At 43.9% G+C, this 14,976-nt stretch overlaps 1 pseudogene; it reads left to right on the plus strand.

The window, feature by feature from the left end:
- Window positions 1–12,903: 12,903 nt before the first annotated feature.
- Window positions 12,904–13,966, plus strand: LOC101827621 (annotated as a pseudogene).
- Window positions 13,967–14,976: the final 1,010 nt, after the last annotated feature.

Consider the following 14,976-nt stretch of genomic DNA (forward strand, 5'->3'; position numbering starts at 1 on the left):
TTAGAAAAGGGCTCCAGGTGCTACACGTTGGCCCAGAAAGGACTTTTGTAAATGTTTTGTGGTTTCTACTGCTTTGAGACAGTTTTGCTACATAGCCCAAGTTGATCTCCAGATCAAGAAACACTAGGATGGCAGGCATGTGCCACCCTGCTGGGGCTCCAGAAATACTTAAATAAGTGTGCACTGGGTGGTTTGGTGTGTCAACCTGACACAAGCTACAGTCATCAGAGGAGGGAGCCTCAGCTGAGGAAATGTGTCCATGAGATCCAACTGTAAGGCGTTTTCTCATTTAGTGATTAATGGGGGAGGGCCCAGCCCATGGTGGGTGGTGCCATCCCTGGGCTGGTGGTCCTGGGTTCTATAATAAAGCAGGCTGAGCAAGCCTCGGGAAGCAAGTCAGTAAGCAGCTCCTCTCCATGGCCTCTGCATCAGCTCCTGCCTCCAGGATCCTGCCCTGTTTAGTTCCTGTCCGACTTCCTTCAGTGATGAACAGCAATGCGGAAGAGTAAGCCTAATAAAGCCTTTCTTCTCCGTCTTGCTCGTTGGCCGTGGTATTTCATAGCAGCAATAGAAGCCCTAACTGAAAGTGAATGCAAGCAGAAAAAGCACATTCTTCTCTGCATAGTTTTCAGGAATTACTAACTGCACCCTCCTTGGGTCACTGGCATCTTGTTTTTCATAGGAACAAGAATAGAAAGGAAACCATTCAATGTTTGAGGATATTTCCCAGCCTTAATGATGTAAGATATTAAAGAAAAAAGAAAAGCTGCTGACAATACCCTCACTCAGGGCATCACTGAATCAGAGAACGCAGAGATGGCAGGCACTCTGGCTGCAAAGCATGTTCAGAACTTCCAAGACATCTCCTCTAGTTTACTCAGGGCGTTTCAGCCCTTAGCCAGCCTCGCTGAGCAGAAAGCGGTCACCCACCTACAGAGCAGGAAGTGGAACTTTGCCGTGTAAACTATTCACCCCTCGTCCATCTGTGTCTGTGCTCTTCACTACACACAGGCATCCGTGGTCAGAAAATACGAAGCGGAAAAATTCCAGCAACAAATAACTCATGAATTGTAAACAAGTTTTGTGATAACAGACTGCTACCCTTGTTCTAGTTTATTATTAGTTGTTCTGGCTAGTCTCTAATGCCTAATCTATAAATTAAGCTTTATCGTAGGTGTGCATCTAGAGGGCACACATAACATAGCCAGAGTCCATAGCTGGACAAACCCTGGGTTCAGACTTGTGGGCAGAACTCCAGAACTGCGAAAGGGGACCCGAGATTCAGAGACATACGGGAGACTCGAATACTGATCAGCCCGCCCGCCACACCCAAACCTAGAAACAGGCAGGAAATCCTGGCATTGGGAAGTTCAGAAATATGGGAGGAAAAGCCCTTTGGACAGATCCACCATTAAAACTGTGAGGCCGCACGGTAAGACAGGAACCAGGCTGGTTAACTGTGACAGGAAAGGGTAACATTTGGAGGCATGCCTCTTGGCAAATACTTCTCGGTTCCCTGTGGTGGTTTGAATAGCTATGGCCCCCAGAGGCTCTTAAGTTTGAAAACTGGGCATACAGGGAGCGGCACTATGAAGAGGTGTGGCCTTGTTGGAGGAAGTGCGGTCACTTCACTGTGGGGCAGGGCTTTGAGGTATCAGTTCCCTGCATGCTGCCCTGGGATCAAGATGTGGAACTCTCGGCTCCTTCTCCATCATCGTGTCTGCCTGCTTGCAGCAATGCTTCTCGCCATGACCTAGTGACTCAGGGACTGCAGGGTTGATCTCATTTCTAACACAACTGCTCAAGAACCTTTCTATCTCACTGAGAAACAAAAGGCATTCCAACGGCAAGGGAGGTGTTGAAAATAAAACGTCCAACCCTTTAGACCCTTTAGCTTAGGCACAAACAGCATACAGTGACCAAGTCACTAGATGAGACTAGGTTATGTCCAGCATGTGCTATTATGAAGATAAGGACCACAATTCAGTGCAGACAAAAGTGTACCTTTAAAGTTGGTATTTTGTAACCATCTTTCAATAACGTTGGTAACAATGAGCTATTATTATGAAAAGACTCCCGTGCCCACTAAACGCCTCCTTATCAAATTCTATGATTCCCTAGTTTTGAAAGGCAATTATAAATTAGGGGCTGGAGAGACGGCTCAGCAGGTAAGAGTTCTTGTAGCACAATTGTGAGGACTGAGTTCGAGCCCCATCACCTCAATAAAAGCCACTCACAATTGCACATGTCTGTCACAACGGCGATGTCTGCAAACTGCTAAGGAGCAGAAAGGTGGACCCCAGGGGCTTACTGGCCAGAAAGTCCAATCAGAATAGTGAGCTCCTGGTTCAGTAAGTGTCCTTGTGGAGAGTGACAGGGGCAGAGCCCCATCATCCACAACTGACCTCTAGACACATACCCACAGGTGTGGAAACTAGCACACAGACATGCATACACCGCACATCCACACACACACAAAGAAAGTCATAAATTAGACAATAATAGTAGAATAAAGTGCAATATAACATATCTATTCCGATGCAAAAAATACCCTAGCAAGTAAAGTGGGGTTTGTTCTAAATACAAATCCCTTTGGTGATAGAGGAGAGGTCCCCTTCATTCAGAAACAAAGGAGAGGGTTCTGTTTTCAGACAAATTTCTCTGAGTGTGACACATGGGACCATGGGGATGTCTGGGCCTGGGCTGCTGCCGAGGGCTGTGTCTGTCTGCAGTCCTACTGCAGCTAGGATCTGTGTTGACAGTCATGGCCCATGATGTTGTCACCAAGGTCATGGGAATACTTGAGGTCTGGGCCACCACCTTGGCCATTTTGGTGTCCAAGGGCGGTGCCACCTCAGGGGCCATGTTGATCTGCATGGCCTGTGCTGCCACCAGAGGACATGATGAAATCTGGGCCCAAGCTGCTACCAGGGTCTGTCTGGGTCTGTGGCCCTACAAGCAGTCAGGGTTGGTGTTGATGTCCATGGCTTCCCTAACTACTGAAGGCTGAGCAGATGACAGAGGTCTAATCAGACACCTGAGTCCATGTTGGTGTCCAAGGGGCACATCGCTGTTGAGGCCACGCTAATCTAGGTGTCCTGTGCTGCCACCCAGGACCATGGTGACATCTGAGCCTGGACTGTGGCCTAGGGGCATGTCTGGGTCCCTGGCACAGTAGCAGTCAAAGTCTGAATTGATGTCTATGGCTCCTGTTACCACTGAGGGAGGTCTGTGTGGATGCTCAGGGTCTAGATTGCCACCTGAGACCACATTGTTGTCCAAGAGCCTCGCTGTCACTGGGGCCATACTGATCTGGGTGCCCTGTGTTGCCACCAAGGCCATGGTAATGTCCAGGCCCTAGCTGCTGCCAAGGGCCGGGTCTGGGTCTTTTTTCTAGCTACAGCTAGGGTCTGTGATGATGTCCATGGCCCAGGGGTCATTGGAAGCATGCATGTTGGAATCTAGGGGCTATGCCGTGCTAGCCCTGCCTCTCACTGAACATTACAGCAGAAGAGCTGGTCCCCATCATCCCCTGTGCGACAGCTGACTCTGCCCCTTGCCTGAGGGATGCAGTCCCAGCAGCCCCGACCAACCACCTCAGTTATCACTCAGACCTACATTCTGGGTTTTGAGTTGTCCCACCCTAACATCTGCCACATCTGTGACCTCCTGAAGTGCATGAAGGGACTGGAACAATAGCCCCAGGGTCTCCACAATGTGGGGCAACACCAAGATATCCAAGAGAAGTTTTGGTAAGTGTCCAGTGATGATGGTGTACCAGAAGCCTTGGACCAATGACTCAGTGCAATGAACATTTTACCAGGGGGCTGACTGAACAAAGGTATACTCTGTGACACACCACAGCTCCCAATGCCACTAGTATAAATGAGGTGTTGGAAAGAGATAGGAATGAGGTGGGGTTTTGTTTGTTTTGTTTTTTATTAATTTTGTTTGGGGGGATGCTGCAGGGGTGAGAGATGGATATGGAGGGGCTGGGAGGTGAGAAATATTGGGGTACCTGATGTGAAATTTCCATGAACCAATAAAGAATTATGATATGTGTGGTGTGTGTGTCTGTGTGTGTCTGTGTGTGTGTGTGTGTGTGTGTGAGAATTGGTTTAATAGATGTTCATTCATTTAGCTGAGTAATAGTAGTAGGTTCACCTCTAGGGCCTATAACTAATTCAATCACAAGTTCTTGGTCCCCAAAATGATGCCAGATAAGAGTTTCAACATTTAGAATGGGTCTTAAATCCAAGCAGTAAATAATTGGTTACTCCCGAGATATTCATGCCACTACTGCACCAGTGGGCGTGTCTTGCCAGGCTGATCATTGTAGCTTGCAGGGTTCACAGCTAGGTAAGACTAGTGATTTCTTTTAGCCTCTGGTAGCATGCATAGCTCCTTGTAACACTATGAAATCTACCCAGTAGGGCTGGGGCTTCCAGCTTGATTTTTTTATGTCTTATGATTCAAGTGTGGTGTCTTCAGCAATAGGGTTTTTACCACAAAGTTCTGGAGAATAACCAAGAGTAGTGGAGATAGCCTGCAATGTTTGGGGGTCTGTGGGACCTTACTGAACAATTACATTTTAATTTTAGATCAATAGCACACATGTTTAGTCTCATGAAATATTTGGAACAGCAAATTCTCTGTAAACCCTATTAGGTACCAAAAAAAAGATATAGAGTTCTCACCTATGACAGTCAAACCCAGCAAGCAATCAATGAACAAAATAACCACCTCTTCCATAAATCAACATTAACTTCTTGGCCATCTGTCCACTGACACCATTGTTCCTCATCTAGGATCTGAGTAGCTGTGATTAATGGCTTCTGATCATGGCGGTGTCAATAAGCATGGTGATGCTCAGGGGGAGTCCGATCACATTCTAAAGAGCTGTAGAAAAGGCACTTTCCAGAAAGGAAGTGCACAGTCCCATGTCAGAGGGACAGAAATTCACACCCTTCTGCCAGCCTGTTGCTGGATCACTTGAAGCACATTGTCTAAACCCCTTCCTTCAGGTCCGTATTTTACCTCCATAAAATAAGAGAATACCAAGTTTTGTGAAGATCAAATGTAATAAGGAAGAAAACCCTCGTCACTTCCTAGAATGTAGTGAGAGTCTCACAGATTTTTGAATGGTTTTCTGTGTATTTGCTGTAATTCCCAATACGAATTGCTGAAGCGTGTGAGTAGGGGGAGACTGATGAGGGCCTTGAAGGCCAAAATGAGGAGACTCTTATGCTATCTACACAATGTTTAAGGCTAAGTCAGGCAACCCCCCCCCAAGTTCTCACTAACTTCCTGAGAAACTGTGGCATGTCGTCTCCTGTAAGGTCAAGCACACAGTCGCCACTGAGGTCAGATTACCTCCTTTCTATAAAGCTCTCTTCAGATCAACCTTGATGAAGCAGACAATGAGCAACGAAGCCCTTGCCACGGTCCAGATTTGTAGGCTATGAGAATGTACAAACTGTGCAAGGGTCCAGCTCCAAACCCTGCCTCAAGCGCAAGCCCTTACCCTAAGGCATCAGCCCCTCTGAGAGTCTAGACAGTAGAAATACCCGCATGAGATGCTTAGCACTTAGCAAGCCCACCATGACGCCTGCTTGGAGGAGCTGCTCCTTATCTATGTTTTTCTTTCTTCCTTAGAGCACCTCCCAGAAGTTCTACGACTCACAGGTCCTTAGTGTGCTCCCTCTCACTCCTCCCAGAAAAGACTTGAGTCAGTATTCACTTGTTCAGAACAACCCTGTTTAGAAAATGTTTTGTTGCTGTTTTTGTTTTAACCAGAATACTTTAGACCATGGACACCGGTGGCTCAGCCCTTCCCCGGCTTCACGCTGCAGGCTGCAAGGTCCAACAGTCCCAGATCACACCTGTGAAACTTGCAGATGTGTGTTATCTGGCCCTGCAGTTTGGCGAGCTGCTAGTGCGTCTAATCTTTTTATAACCACTCTTGGCTGTTATCTGGGTCCCTTGTAGTCCTTGTCTATTGTACAGGCCGAACAATTTCCATCTTCTTCCATGGTGATTAGGAGGGAAATACAGTTATTCAACAATGGGCTAGATTCTCCTGCTAGAGAAGCCTCTTAACTGGACCTTTACACACTTTGTGGTGGGGTGTGTGTGTGTAGTGTATAGTGTGTATGTGTGTGAGTGTGTATGTGAATGTAATTGTGTGTGTATGCATTTGAGTGTCTGAATGTGATTGTGTGTATATAATTTTGTGAGTATGCATGTGTGTGTATGTGAATGTAATTGTGTGTATGGGTGTGTGTGAGTATGAGTGTGTGAGGGTGTATATGTGTGAGTGTATGCGTGAATGTGCATGTGTGTATGTGTGTAAGTGTGTATGTGAATGCAATTGTGTGTATAAGTATTGTGAGGGTGTATGTGAATGTAGTTGTGTATATGAGTGTATGAGTGTGTGAATGCGTATATGTGTATGAGAGTGTGTGTAAATGTGCTTGTGGGTATGTGAGTGTGTATGTGTGTGAATATGTATATGTGAGTGTGTGTGTGTGTGAATGTGTATGAGTGAGTGTGTGTGATTGTGTGTGTGTGTGTGTGTGTGTGTGTGTGTGTGTGTGTGTAGGTCAGAGAACAACCGCAGGAGCTGATTTTCTCCTGTCATTGCATGGGTCATGTTGACAGGCTTGGAAACAAGCCCCCAAGCCCCCTGAGCCATCTTGCCATCCCCTAAGGCTTTTCTTAAAGCTACATTTTTTTCAATACTGGAATTGCACACTGGGCCCCATGCATCTGGTTAAACACAGGCACACTAAGTTATATCCCTAGCCTCTCTCCTTTCCTTCTTATTTTTAGGCAAGGTCCTACAATTTTCCCAAGCTGGCCTTAAACTCATTCTGTAGCTCAGACAGGTCTTGAATTTGCCACCCTCCTGTCTTAGCCTCCTGAGTAACTACAGGCCATGGGACTACAGGCCATGACACCAGACCCAAAGTAAAGCTGAATTCTTGCCCATGACCTGAGCTGACCAATAAGGCCTGAAGAGAATGATACTATTGCCTTCGGAACTATTGTTTTAATTGTTTTTGTTTTACTCACACTATTTATCATATATACACACTATATTCTCTACATCAACAACCTGGTGTATTTATCATACATACACACTATATACTCTACATCAACAACCTGGTGTGTTATGCCCGTGGAAAAGCAAAAACACTTTCCAAATGAGACTTTAAAGAGCCTCTTAGTCATCCTAAGACTGTAAGGTTCTTTTCTCCATTGGGCAGAGTCTCTTCCTCTGCCATTTAGAGCAGAGCTGATTCCCTACAGTGACAGGGCTCAGTGTTTCCAGGAAAACTCCCTAAGGGTCCAGGCAGGAACAGCAAGATAGGGGTTACCTACAACTCGGGTGCAAATCCTTGCATTATCAGATGCCTACAGCCAGGGTAAGAGTCAGCTAACCACCATGACAAGCAGAAAGTGGCCAGAATTGTTAGTGACCACAAGCCACGCCCAGTTGAGGACCAACAGCCTCCTTCCCCGGCCGAAGCTCCATGCCGGTGAAAACAGAAAGGAAGAGGCTGCCTTTAAGATGGACTAGTTTCAGCGAGGAAGAGACCGTCCTTGGCTATGGTGCTTCTAACGTGAATATGTCACAAGCTACACTGTGGCTGGCGAGGAACACTTGTGTTCATTTTCTCCAGAAGCTCTTCCTAAACTACATCCCAGTATCCTGTGCAGCGCTTGCGCATTCACCCCATCTCTAGCCTCGGCCTGCACAGGCGCGGAAACCACCCTCTATGGAGAGCTCCCTACCCACCCTGATCACCCTCAGGAAAAGGTCCAGTCTTCCGCACTATCTATCCAGTATTCTCCATCACCGTGCCTCGCTCTGCTCTTCGTCGCTCTCTTATGTCACGAAGTCCACCCAGGGCTTGGCTTCCCACCCTGATCTTCACAGAAAGTGACGCTGCAAGCCCTGGCGTGCTTTCCCCAGACCTGTACCCGCCTTTCCACATGGTTAGCTGTTTCGTAGATGGACAAATAAAACCTTACAAAGCCTTCAAAAGACAACTCAGAAAATGTTAGCAGAAAAAAAATAGTATCTGCTCATTTGCAATATTTTTACTACTAACGACATCTAGCTTTCTAACATTTGAGTAATTTAATCCTTAAATTAAATTTAAGGATTTTTTATCTTTGTGGCTTTTGAAATAATCACCATTTGATTGTGAAGGATGATTTATTTGTCATATATGGAGTAACACTTTTCTCTCCATCACAGTCTCCTTTTTTTGTTTCTTTGTTGTTTGCTTGTTTGATTGTTTTTAGAGGGGGGACTCTCAGAATAGACCAGGCTAGCCTCGAACTCTCGGAGATTTACCTGCTTCTGCTTCTGGAGTGCTGGGATTCAAAGTATGTGCCACTATGCTCAGCTTCTGAAGACACTGTGTCAGGGTCAGGGCTTTCACTTACTGTGAAGAGCCTGCCTGCAACTGGTTAATTTAAAAAAAAAAAAAAAAAACATGGCCGGGCGGTGGTGGCGCACGCCTTTAATCCCAGCACTTGGGAAGCAGAGGCAGGCAGATCGCTATGAGTTCGAGGCTGGGCTGGACCAACAGCCTCGAAAACAATACAGAGAAACCCTGTCTCGTAAAAAACAAAAAACAAAAAACAAAAAACAAAAAAAAAAAAAAAACAAAAAAAAAACATGATAGGGAGTATATTCAATTAGTAGGTTGCACTGGTAATTAGGAATTATTTACTAATTTTCCTATTCACAAGAGTTGAGATACAGAGTCACCCAGGTGTCCATCAATGTATAAACGGACAAAGAAAATTGAATATTAGAGGACACTGAGGATACTGTTTAAAATGAAATAAACCAGACACAGAGAGACAAATACCACAGGCTCTCTCTGATATGTAGAATAAGAAAATAATCTCAAGGTTGAATAACTAGAACAGTCATAACTAGGCTAGGAAGAGAAGAGAGAGGAGATCTAGAGGGAGGGAAATACAGGGCACCAAACAGTTGGATGGAAGGAAGGAGTCCCAGGGAGTTGTACTTCCAAGGCTCAAAACAACCTATTACAGATTTATAAAGAGCCAAATATGTGTAATTTAAAGGCTACAAACATAGAAACAAGGAAATCCATTTACCTTAATTTTACTACGTTGCACCTGTATGAAAATGCTATATTATGCTCCATAATTGTCTACAATTATTCAACAAAAATTGAATTAAAATCAATGTAATGAGTCTAAAGAAATCATTCTGTTAATTTCTAATACATAGACATATAGTGGGTACAAGAGCACAACCCAGTTTGCTAGCATAGGTGTCTCTCAACCTAGGCTAGACATGAGATGAAACACTGCTGGGAAGGAGACACAGAAGGCTATATGCTGAGAGATGACATCACAAGCTGTCTTCCTGTGAGCTCTTCCTTCCTTCTAAACCTGATAGCTTCAAAAGCGTCAATGAAAAGTAGAAGAGAAGGAAGGCTACACCAGTATCATTTAAACTCTCTCTGAAAATTCCTATACTATTCCAAAGTGGCCTACGAAATTTACCAAACTACATGTCTCCTCTATTCTATAATTTATCTGGGCTGGAAAGCCAAACTCTATGCTTCCGTATTTGTTTGCAGCTTGTACTTGGATCAGAACTCCTAAAGCCATCATCTAAGAACACCTGTCCTCCTCAGCACACACCCAATTAACTTATCAGAATGTTCAGGGCCATGTCTCCTCCAATAACTCCCAGGTCATGGCTAGCATCCAGACCAGAAAAGAAAGGGAGTAAGTGAGTGGCTGCTGGCTTCAGTTTCCTGATACACAATGCATTGCACAGGTTACCCAATTTAAGTGTATAGTCCATTGGGATTCAGTATATTCACAGATAAATGCAGCTATACTGTCCAGCTACTATGGAAATCAGTGTGGAGAATTCTCTGAAAGCTAAAAATGCATCTCCCATATGAACCAGCTACACCACTCCTTGGCATATGCCCAAAGGACTCAGCACCTTACTCTATGGAAACTTACTTAGCCATGATCATTGCAACTCTATTCACAATAGCTAGGAAATGGAAACAATCAAAATGTCCTTCAATTGATGACAAATAATAAAAGTATAGCATATATACACAATGGAATTCTATTCAAAAGTAAAGAAAACTAAAATTACGAAATTTGCAGGCAAACAATGGAACTAGAAAACATTACACTTAGGAAGGTAACCCAGACTCAGATAAATACCCCATCTCTCTTATTTGTGGATCCTGACTCTGGTTCCTAGAAATAATATATAACCCAGAGTAACCCCAGAAAGTAACAAGGGATTATGGGAGAGAAGAGGAAAAGGGCACAGGCGATATGAAGCGGGGGTATGGGAGAAATGATGGGTGTTATTAACTGGGGACGGGGAAGAGAGGGTAACATAAAGAAAGAGGGAGGGGAGGAGGAATAAATAGCACCATGGATGTTTGAAAAAGTCATAAGAAAACATCTTCTTTATGTCTAATTAAATGTAGCACACTCATACATATATACATACATATACGTGTATATATGCACATATACATATATATGTATGTATATATGAGCTTACTTCCTCCATGTCCTGTGTCCAAAGTGTATGTTCTCTTCAAGATATCTCCAGGGATACAACAGTAGCCCTTAAATCTTGGAGTTAACCAACAGCTACCTAATCAGACTTCAGGCATACTTTATGGGAGGGAATTTATGCCTGGTATTGTAAACCTAGCTGTGCTGGTTAATTTTTTGTCCACTTGACACAAACTGGGTCATCTGTAAAGAAATAGCTTTAATCAAGAAAATATCCTCATAAGATTGACTGTTGATGGAAGTTTCTGTCCCACCTGGTCCCGCAGTCATTTAGTCCCAAATAAACACACAGAGATTTCTATTAATTATAAACTGTTCGACTGATGACCCAGGCTTCTTATTGGATAGCTCTTTCTTAATTATTAATTTCTATTAATCTACGTATCTCCACATGGTCTTGGCTTACCGGTGATGCCCAGGTCTGTCGCTTCCTGGAAAGCTGCGTGGCATTTCCCTCAAGGCTCACTCCCTTCATTCCACTTCCCCACCTTCTCCTAGTCTAGTAGCCTACCTATTCTTCTTGCCTGGTTACATCCTGCCTGTCCATAGGCTGAAACAGCTTTATGCATCAACCAATAAGAGAAACATACATTCATAGCAAACAGAAGGACATCCCCCATCAATAGATCTGATAACAATCCTGTGGTGCATTTTCTCGATTAATGATTGATGTGGAAAGACCTATCCACAAGGACAGTGCCACCCCTGAGCAAGCAGTCCTGGGTTGTATTAAAAAAAAACAGGCTAAGAAAGTCATCGAGAGCAAACCATTAAGCAGCATTCTTCCATGGTCTCTGCTTCGGTTCCTGATTCGAATTCCTGCACTGACTTCCCTTCATAATAGACTGTGACAGCGATTGAGATATGTAAGTCAAATAAAACCTTTCATCCTCAAGTTGCTTTTGGACATGTTGCTTATTGCATCAATAAAAAAGCAACCAGTTCACCAGCTAACTATCACCGCAGTCAGTGAGGTCATGGACCCTAGAGTAAAACCTACTACCACTTCCTTAAGATGTAGCATGAAATTAATTAGTCTTAGCAATAAAAACTCAGAGTCACATATCAGGGGGCGAAAACTGAAAGATCAGAAAAGCAAAACATCCAGCCACTAACTCTTACCTTTACCTCAGACTGAAAGAATGAATTTCTCTCCAGTCCTTAGACTGACTGCATCCTCAGACTGACTGCCTAGACTGCATCCATCTCTACAAATCCTCAGACTGCAATGAGCTCCTGTCTCCTCCTGCCTTATATTCCTGTCTCTGCCCAACCATAATTCCTGTCCCCATCTTCTCAGTGCTGGAATTAAAGGTTTGTCACTCCAAAGCGCTGGGATCACCTTTGTGTAAGCTGTTTCTCTTTTAGACTGGATCAATTTCATATAGCCCAGGGTAGCCTTGAACTAACAGAGGTCTGCCTCTGTATCCAGAGTGCTGGGTACACCACCACTACCTGACCTCTATGGCTAACTATTGTGTCTGCCTGTGTATTGCCATGCTCCTCATTACGGTGATGATGGAGCTGCTGAAACTGTAAGTGAGCCACCCCAATGAAACGCTTCCTTTATAAGAGTTTCCATAGTCATGGTGTCTCCGCACAGCAATAAAAATCTTAACTAAGATGATAGTCCAAACAGGACCCACACAATAACGACACAAGTTGACATTCCGGCGTGAATGGGAGAAATCTCACAAGGTCCTATCCCTAGATACAGAACAATTCCACTGAGGGGAGTTTTAATCTTCTCCAGGATGAATCCCCCGATGAATTAACCAATCTCATACATAAGCAAGAACAAATGGGCTCATCAATCTGTATTTACATAAATGTGTGTGTGCACATGTGCTCTGTGTGTGTGTGTGTGTGAATACGTGTGGGTAATAACAATTTAAAAAGATGTCGTAAATTTGAGATGGAGTTGGGGAGACACAGGAGGAGTTGTGGAGGAGAGGGAAGAGGGGTAATGATGTAAATACAGTACTGACATAAGAAATTCTCAAGAAATAACTAAACTATAATGAAAACATGTATCCATGCAATGGGGTTGGAGGCATCTGTGGAAGGAAGAGAGGAATGCTTCAAGAAGAGTCCCATGCTCCAAGCCAGGGAAGTGAGAAGATAGGCGAGCATTTCACTTCATCTCTTAGAGGTGAGCATACAGGGAACAATCCGATGGTCAGTTAGAAGCTACTAGGAGGTGAGGGACGGTGTTGCCCCTTTACTGATCTGTTGCCCAACTTTGGCCCACAGACATGGTAGGGGTCAGCCTGGAACTTATCGGGCTACATGGAAGGGAAAATCACCTTTGAAGAGTTCAAAAGACAGAGAGAAGAGAGAAAAGCCCAGGAGAAGAAAAGTCTTTGGGTAAAGGGAAAATCATCACCTGAAGAAAAAAAACCAATATTTCCAAAGTTCCATAACCAACAGGAAGTGACTCAGTCTATTCCCAGGACCAAGCTGCCAATGAAGGAGAAGCATCAAATGAGTGAGCAAATCAGTTCACAAAGTCTTTGCTTCCATGACTGAAGAGAATGACGATGAAGAAGAAGACGATGAGGAAATACCCCAGCCACCCACCACAGGTGACATATTTGTGTTGGAGATGGTTCTCAACCTTATAAACAAGAAACAAACAAACGACAGCAACAACGAAAACAAAGATGGCAGAGTGAACTTCCCAGAGTCCCGAGAGGTCTCATGAGTGGAGCCAATATGTGCTTTGCTGGAGAACATGAAGAGGCGTCACTGATGTGCACAGAAATCGCAAGATAAGCTCCTTGGCTCATGAGCTTTTCTCTACACTTGCCATGGTATACAAGGATGAGGGTGACATGGAGAAATCACCGAAGTGTGAGCTGATTGCTGCACATTTAAGTCCCAGCAACAAAAGAATGGGTTAGACTGGCAGAAATATCTCTGGAACAAGCTAATAATAAGCTGGATTTTTTTAGCTATACAAAAGCTCTTAAATATGAACCTACTAACACCTGTGGGAGAGATCAAGCCTTTATGAGAAGATGGGTGATCAAAAATTGGCCATGAACAGTTGTAAGCATATTTCAGATCTTTTGTCTCCATCTGATGGAGAAGTTTTATGCAGTTTGCCAGAAGCATTGCAAAGTGTTACTATTACACCAAAGACCGTACTTCAGCTATAAATATAATTGAAGAAGCTTTCTCAGAACACAAGTCTCCACGGAAGATGTTAGCATTGCAGCTGAATTATATATTTCCAACAAGCAGTGTGACTAAACTTTGGAGGTGAAAAGAGTATTTTTTTTCTGGAATTATCCTAACAAGAGAAACTTTGGGAGAAGGTACTTCAGAATAGAATAAAGGTTGTAGTTAACTTTTAAAAAAAGAAGCGGGGGGGGGGGAAGATCCCAAGCTTCTCTTCAAGATGTTTAGGGGCGCAGGTGCAGAAGAGAAAGAGAAACGGAAAAAGAAACTGGACCAACGACAACGTCTTATGTCTATATAATTTTATTACTTATTTTTATGGTTAATTTTATTGCTTATTTTTATGATTTGTATGGTTACCTGGCACATGTTGAAAGGGTCTGCAGATTAGGAAAGCTATGGCATACTGGACAGTAACACCAAGCATAAGGGAAAGCCACAGTTAGCAGTTAATCTTTTCAAGCTTTCGTTAGAAAGTTACGGTAAAAATATTGATCAATGTGGTTTTCATCCCCAGACATTTTTCACACTCGTGTCTTCTCTTTTCCCATTTAGCTCACCAAGACAGACAGACAGACAGACAGACACACACACACACACACACACACACACACACACACACACACACACCAAGAGAGCATCAAGAGAAAATTTTCTCACTGCAAGGAAGAAAGTCCATTCTTCAATGTGGAGGTTCAAAAAGCATTTGATATCTAAGAAGAGATAAATCTTCAGGAGAAAAAATTCAGAGACTTAAGAGTTGAGGTTTTCAGAACCTCAGCAAGTTAGTGGGAGAGCATGTTTTCCTACTATAGGAGACCAGGTAAGAGTAGACATGGGATAGAGAGTCAGAACCTCAGCAAGTTAGTGGCTTCATGGGTGACAGATAGTGGGACAGCATGTTTTCCTACTAGAAGAGCCTGGGAAAGGTCTGTAGACATGGGAAAGAGGATGGGGGATTGAATAAGCTGATAACTGATCCTCTGACCCAGGACCCTTATCTATCTTGCACTAAGCTACATAAAAGACACAGGACCACAGAGGCCCATCTTCCACACACACAAAGACACTCACGCACACACATTATCACATGCATACATACACACAAACACTATCACATGCATACACACACTTAAGCACACTAACACCTATCAATGTGTTCTCACAAATACATGTTCA

Source organism: Mesocricetus auratus, unplaced genomic scaffold (genome assembly GCF_017639785.1).
Source record: "Mesocricetus auratus isolate SY011 unplaced genomic scaffold, BCM_Maur_2.0 Super-Scaffold_100019, whole genome shotgun sequence".
Taxonomy (NCBI): domain Eukaryota; kingdom Metazoa; phylum Chordata; class Mammalia; order Rodentia; family Cricetidae; genus Mesocricetus; species Mesocricetus auratus.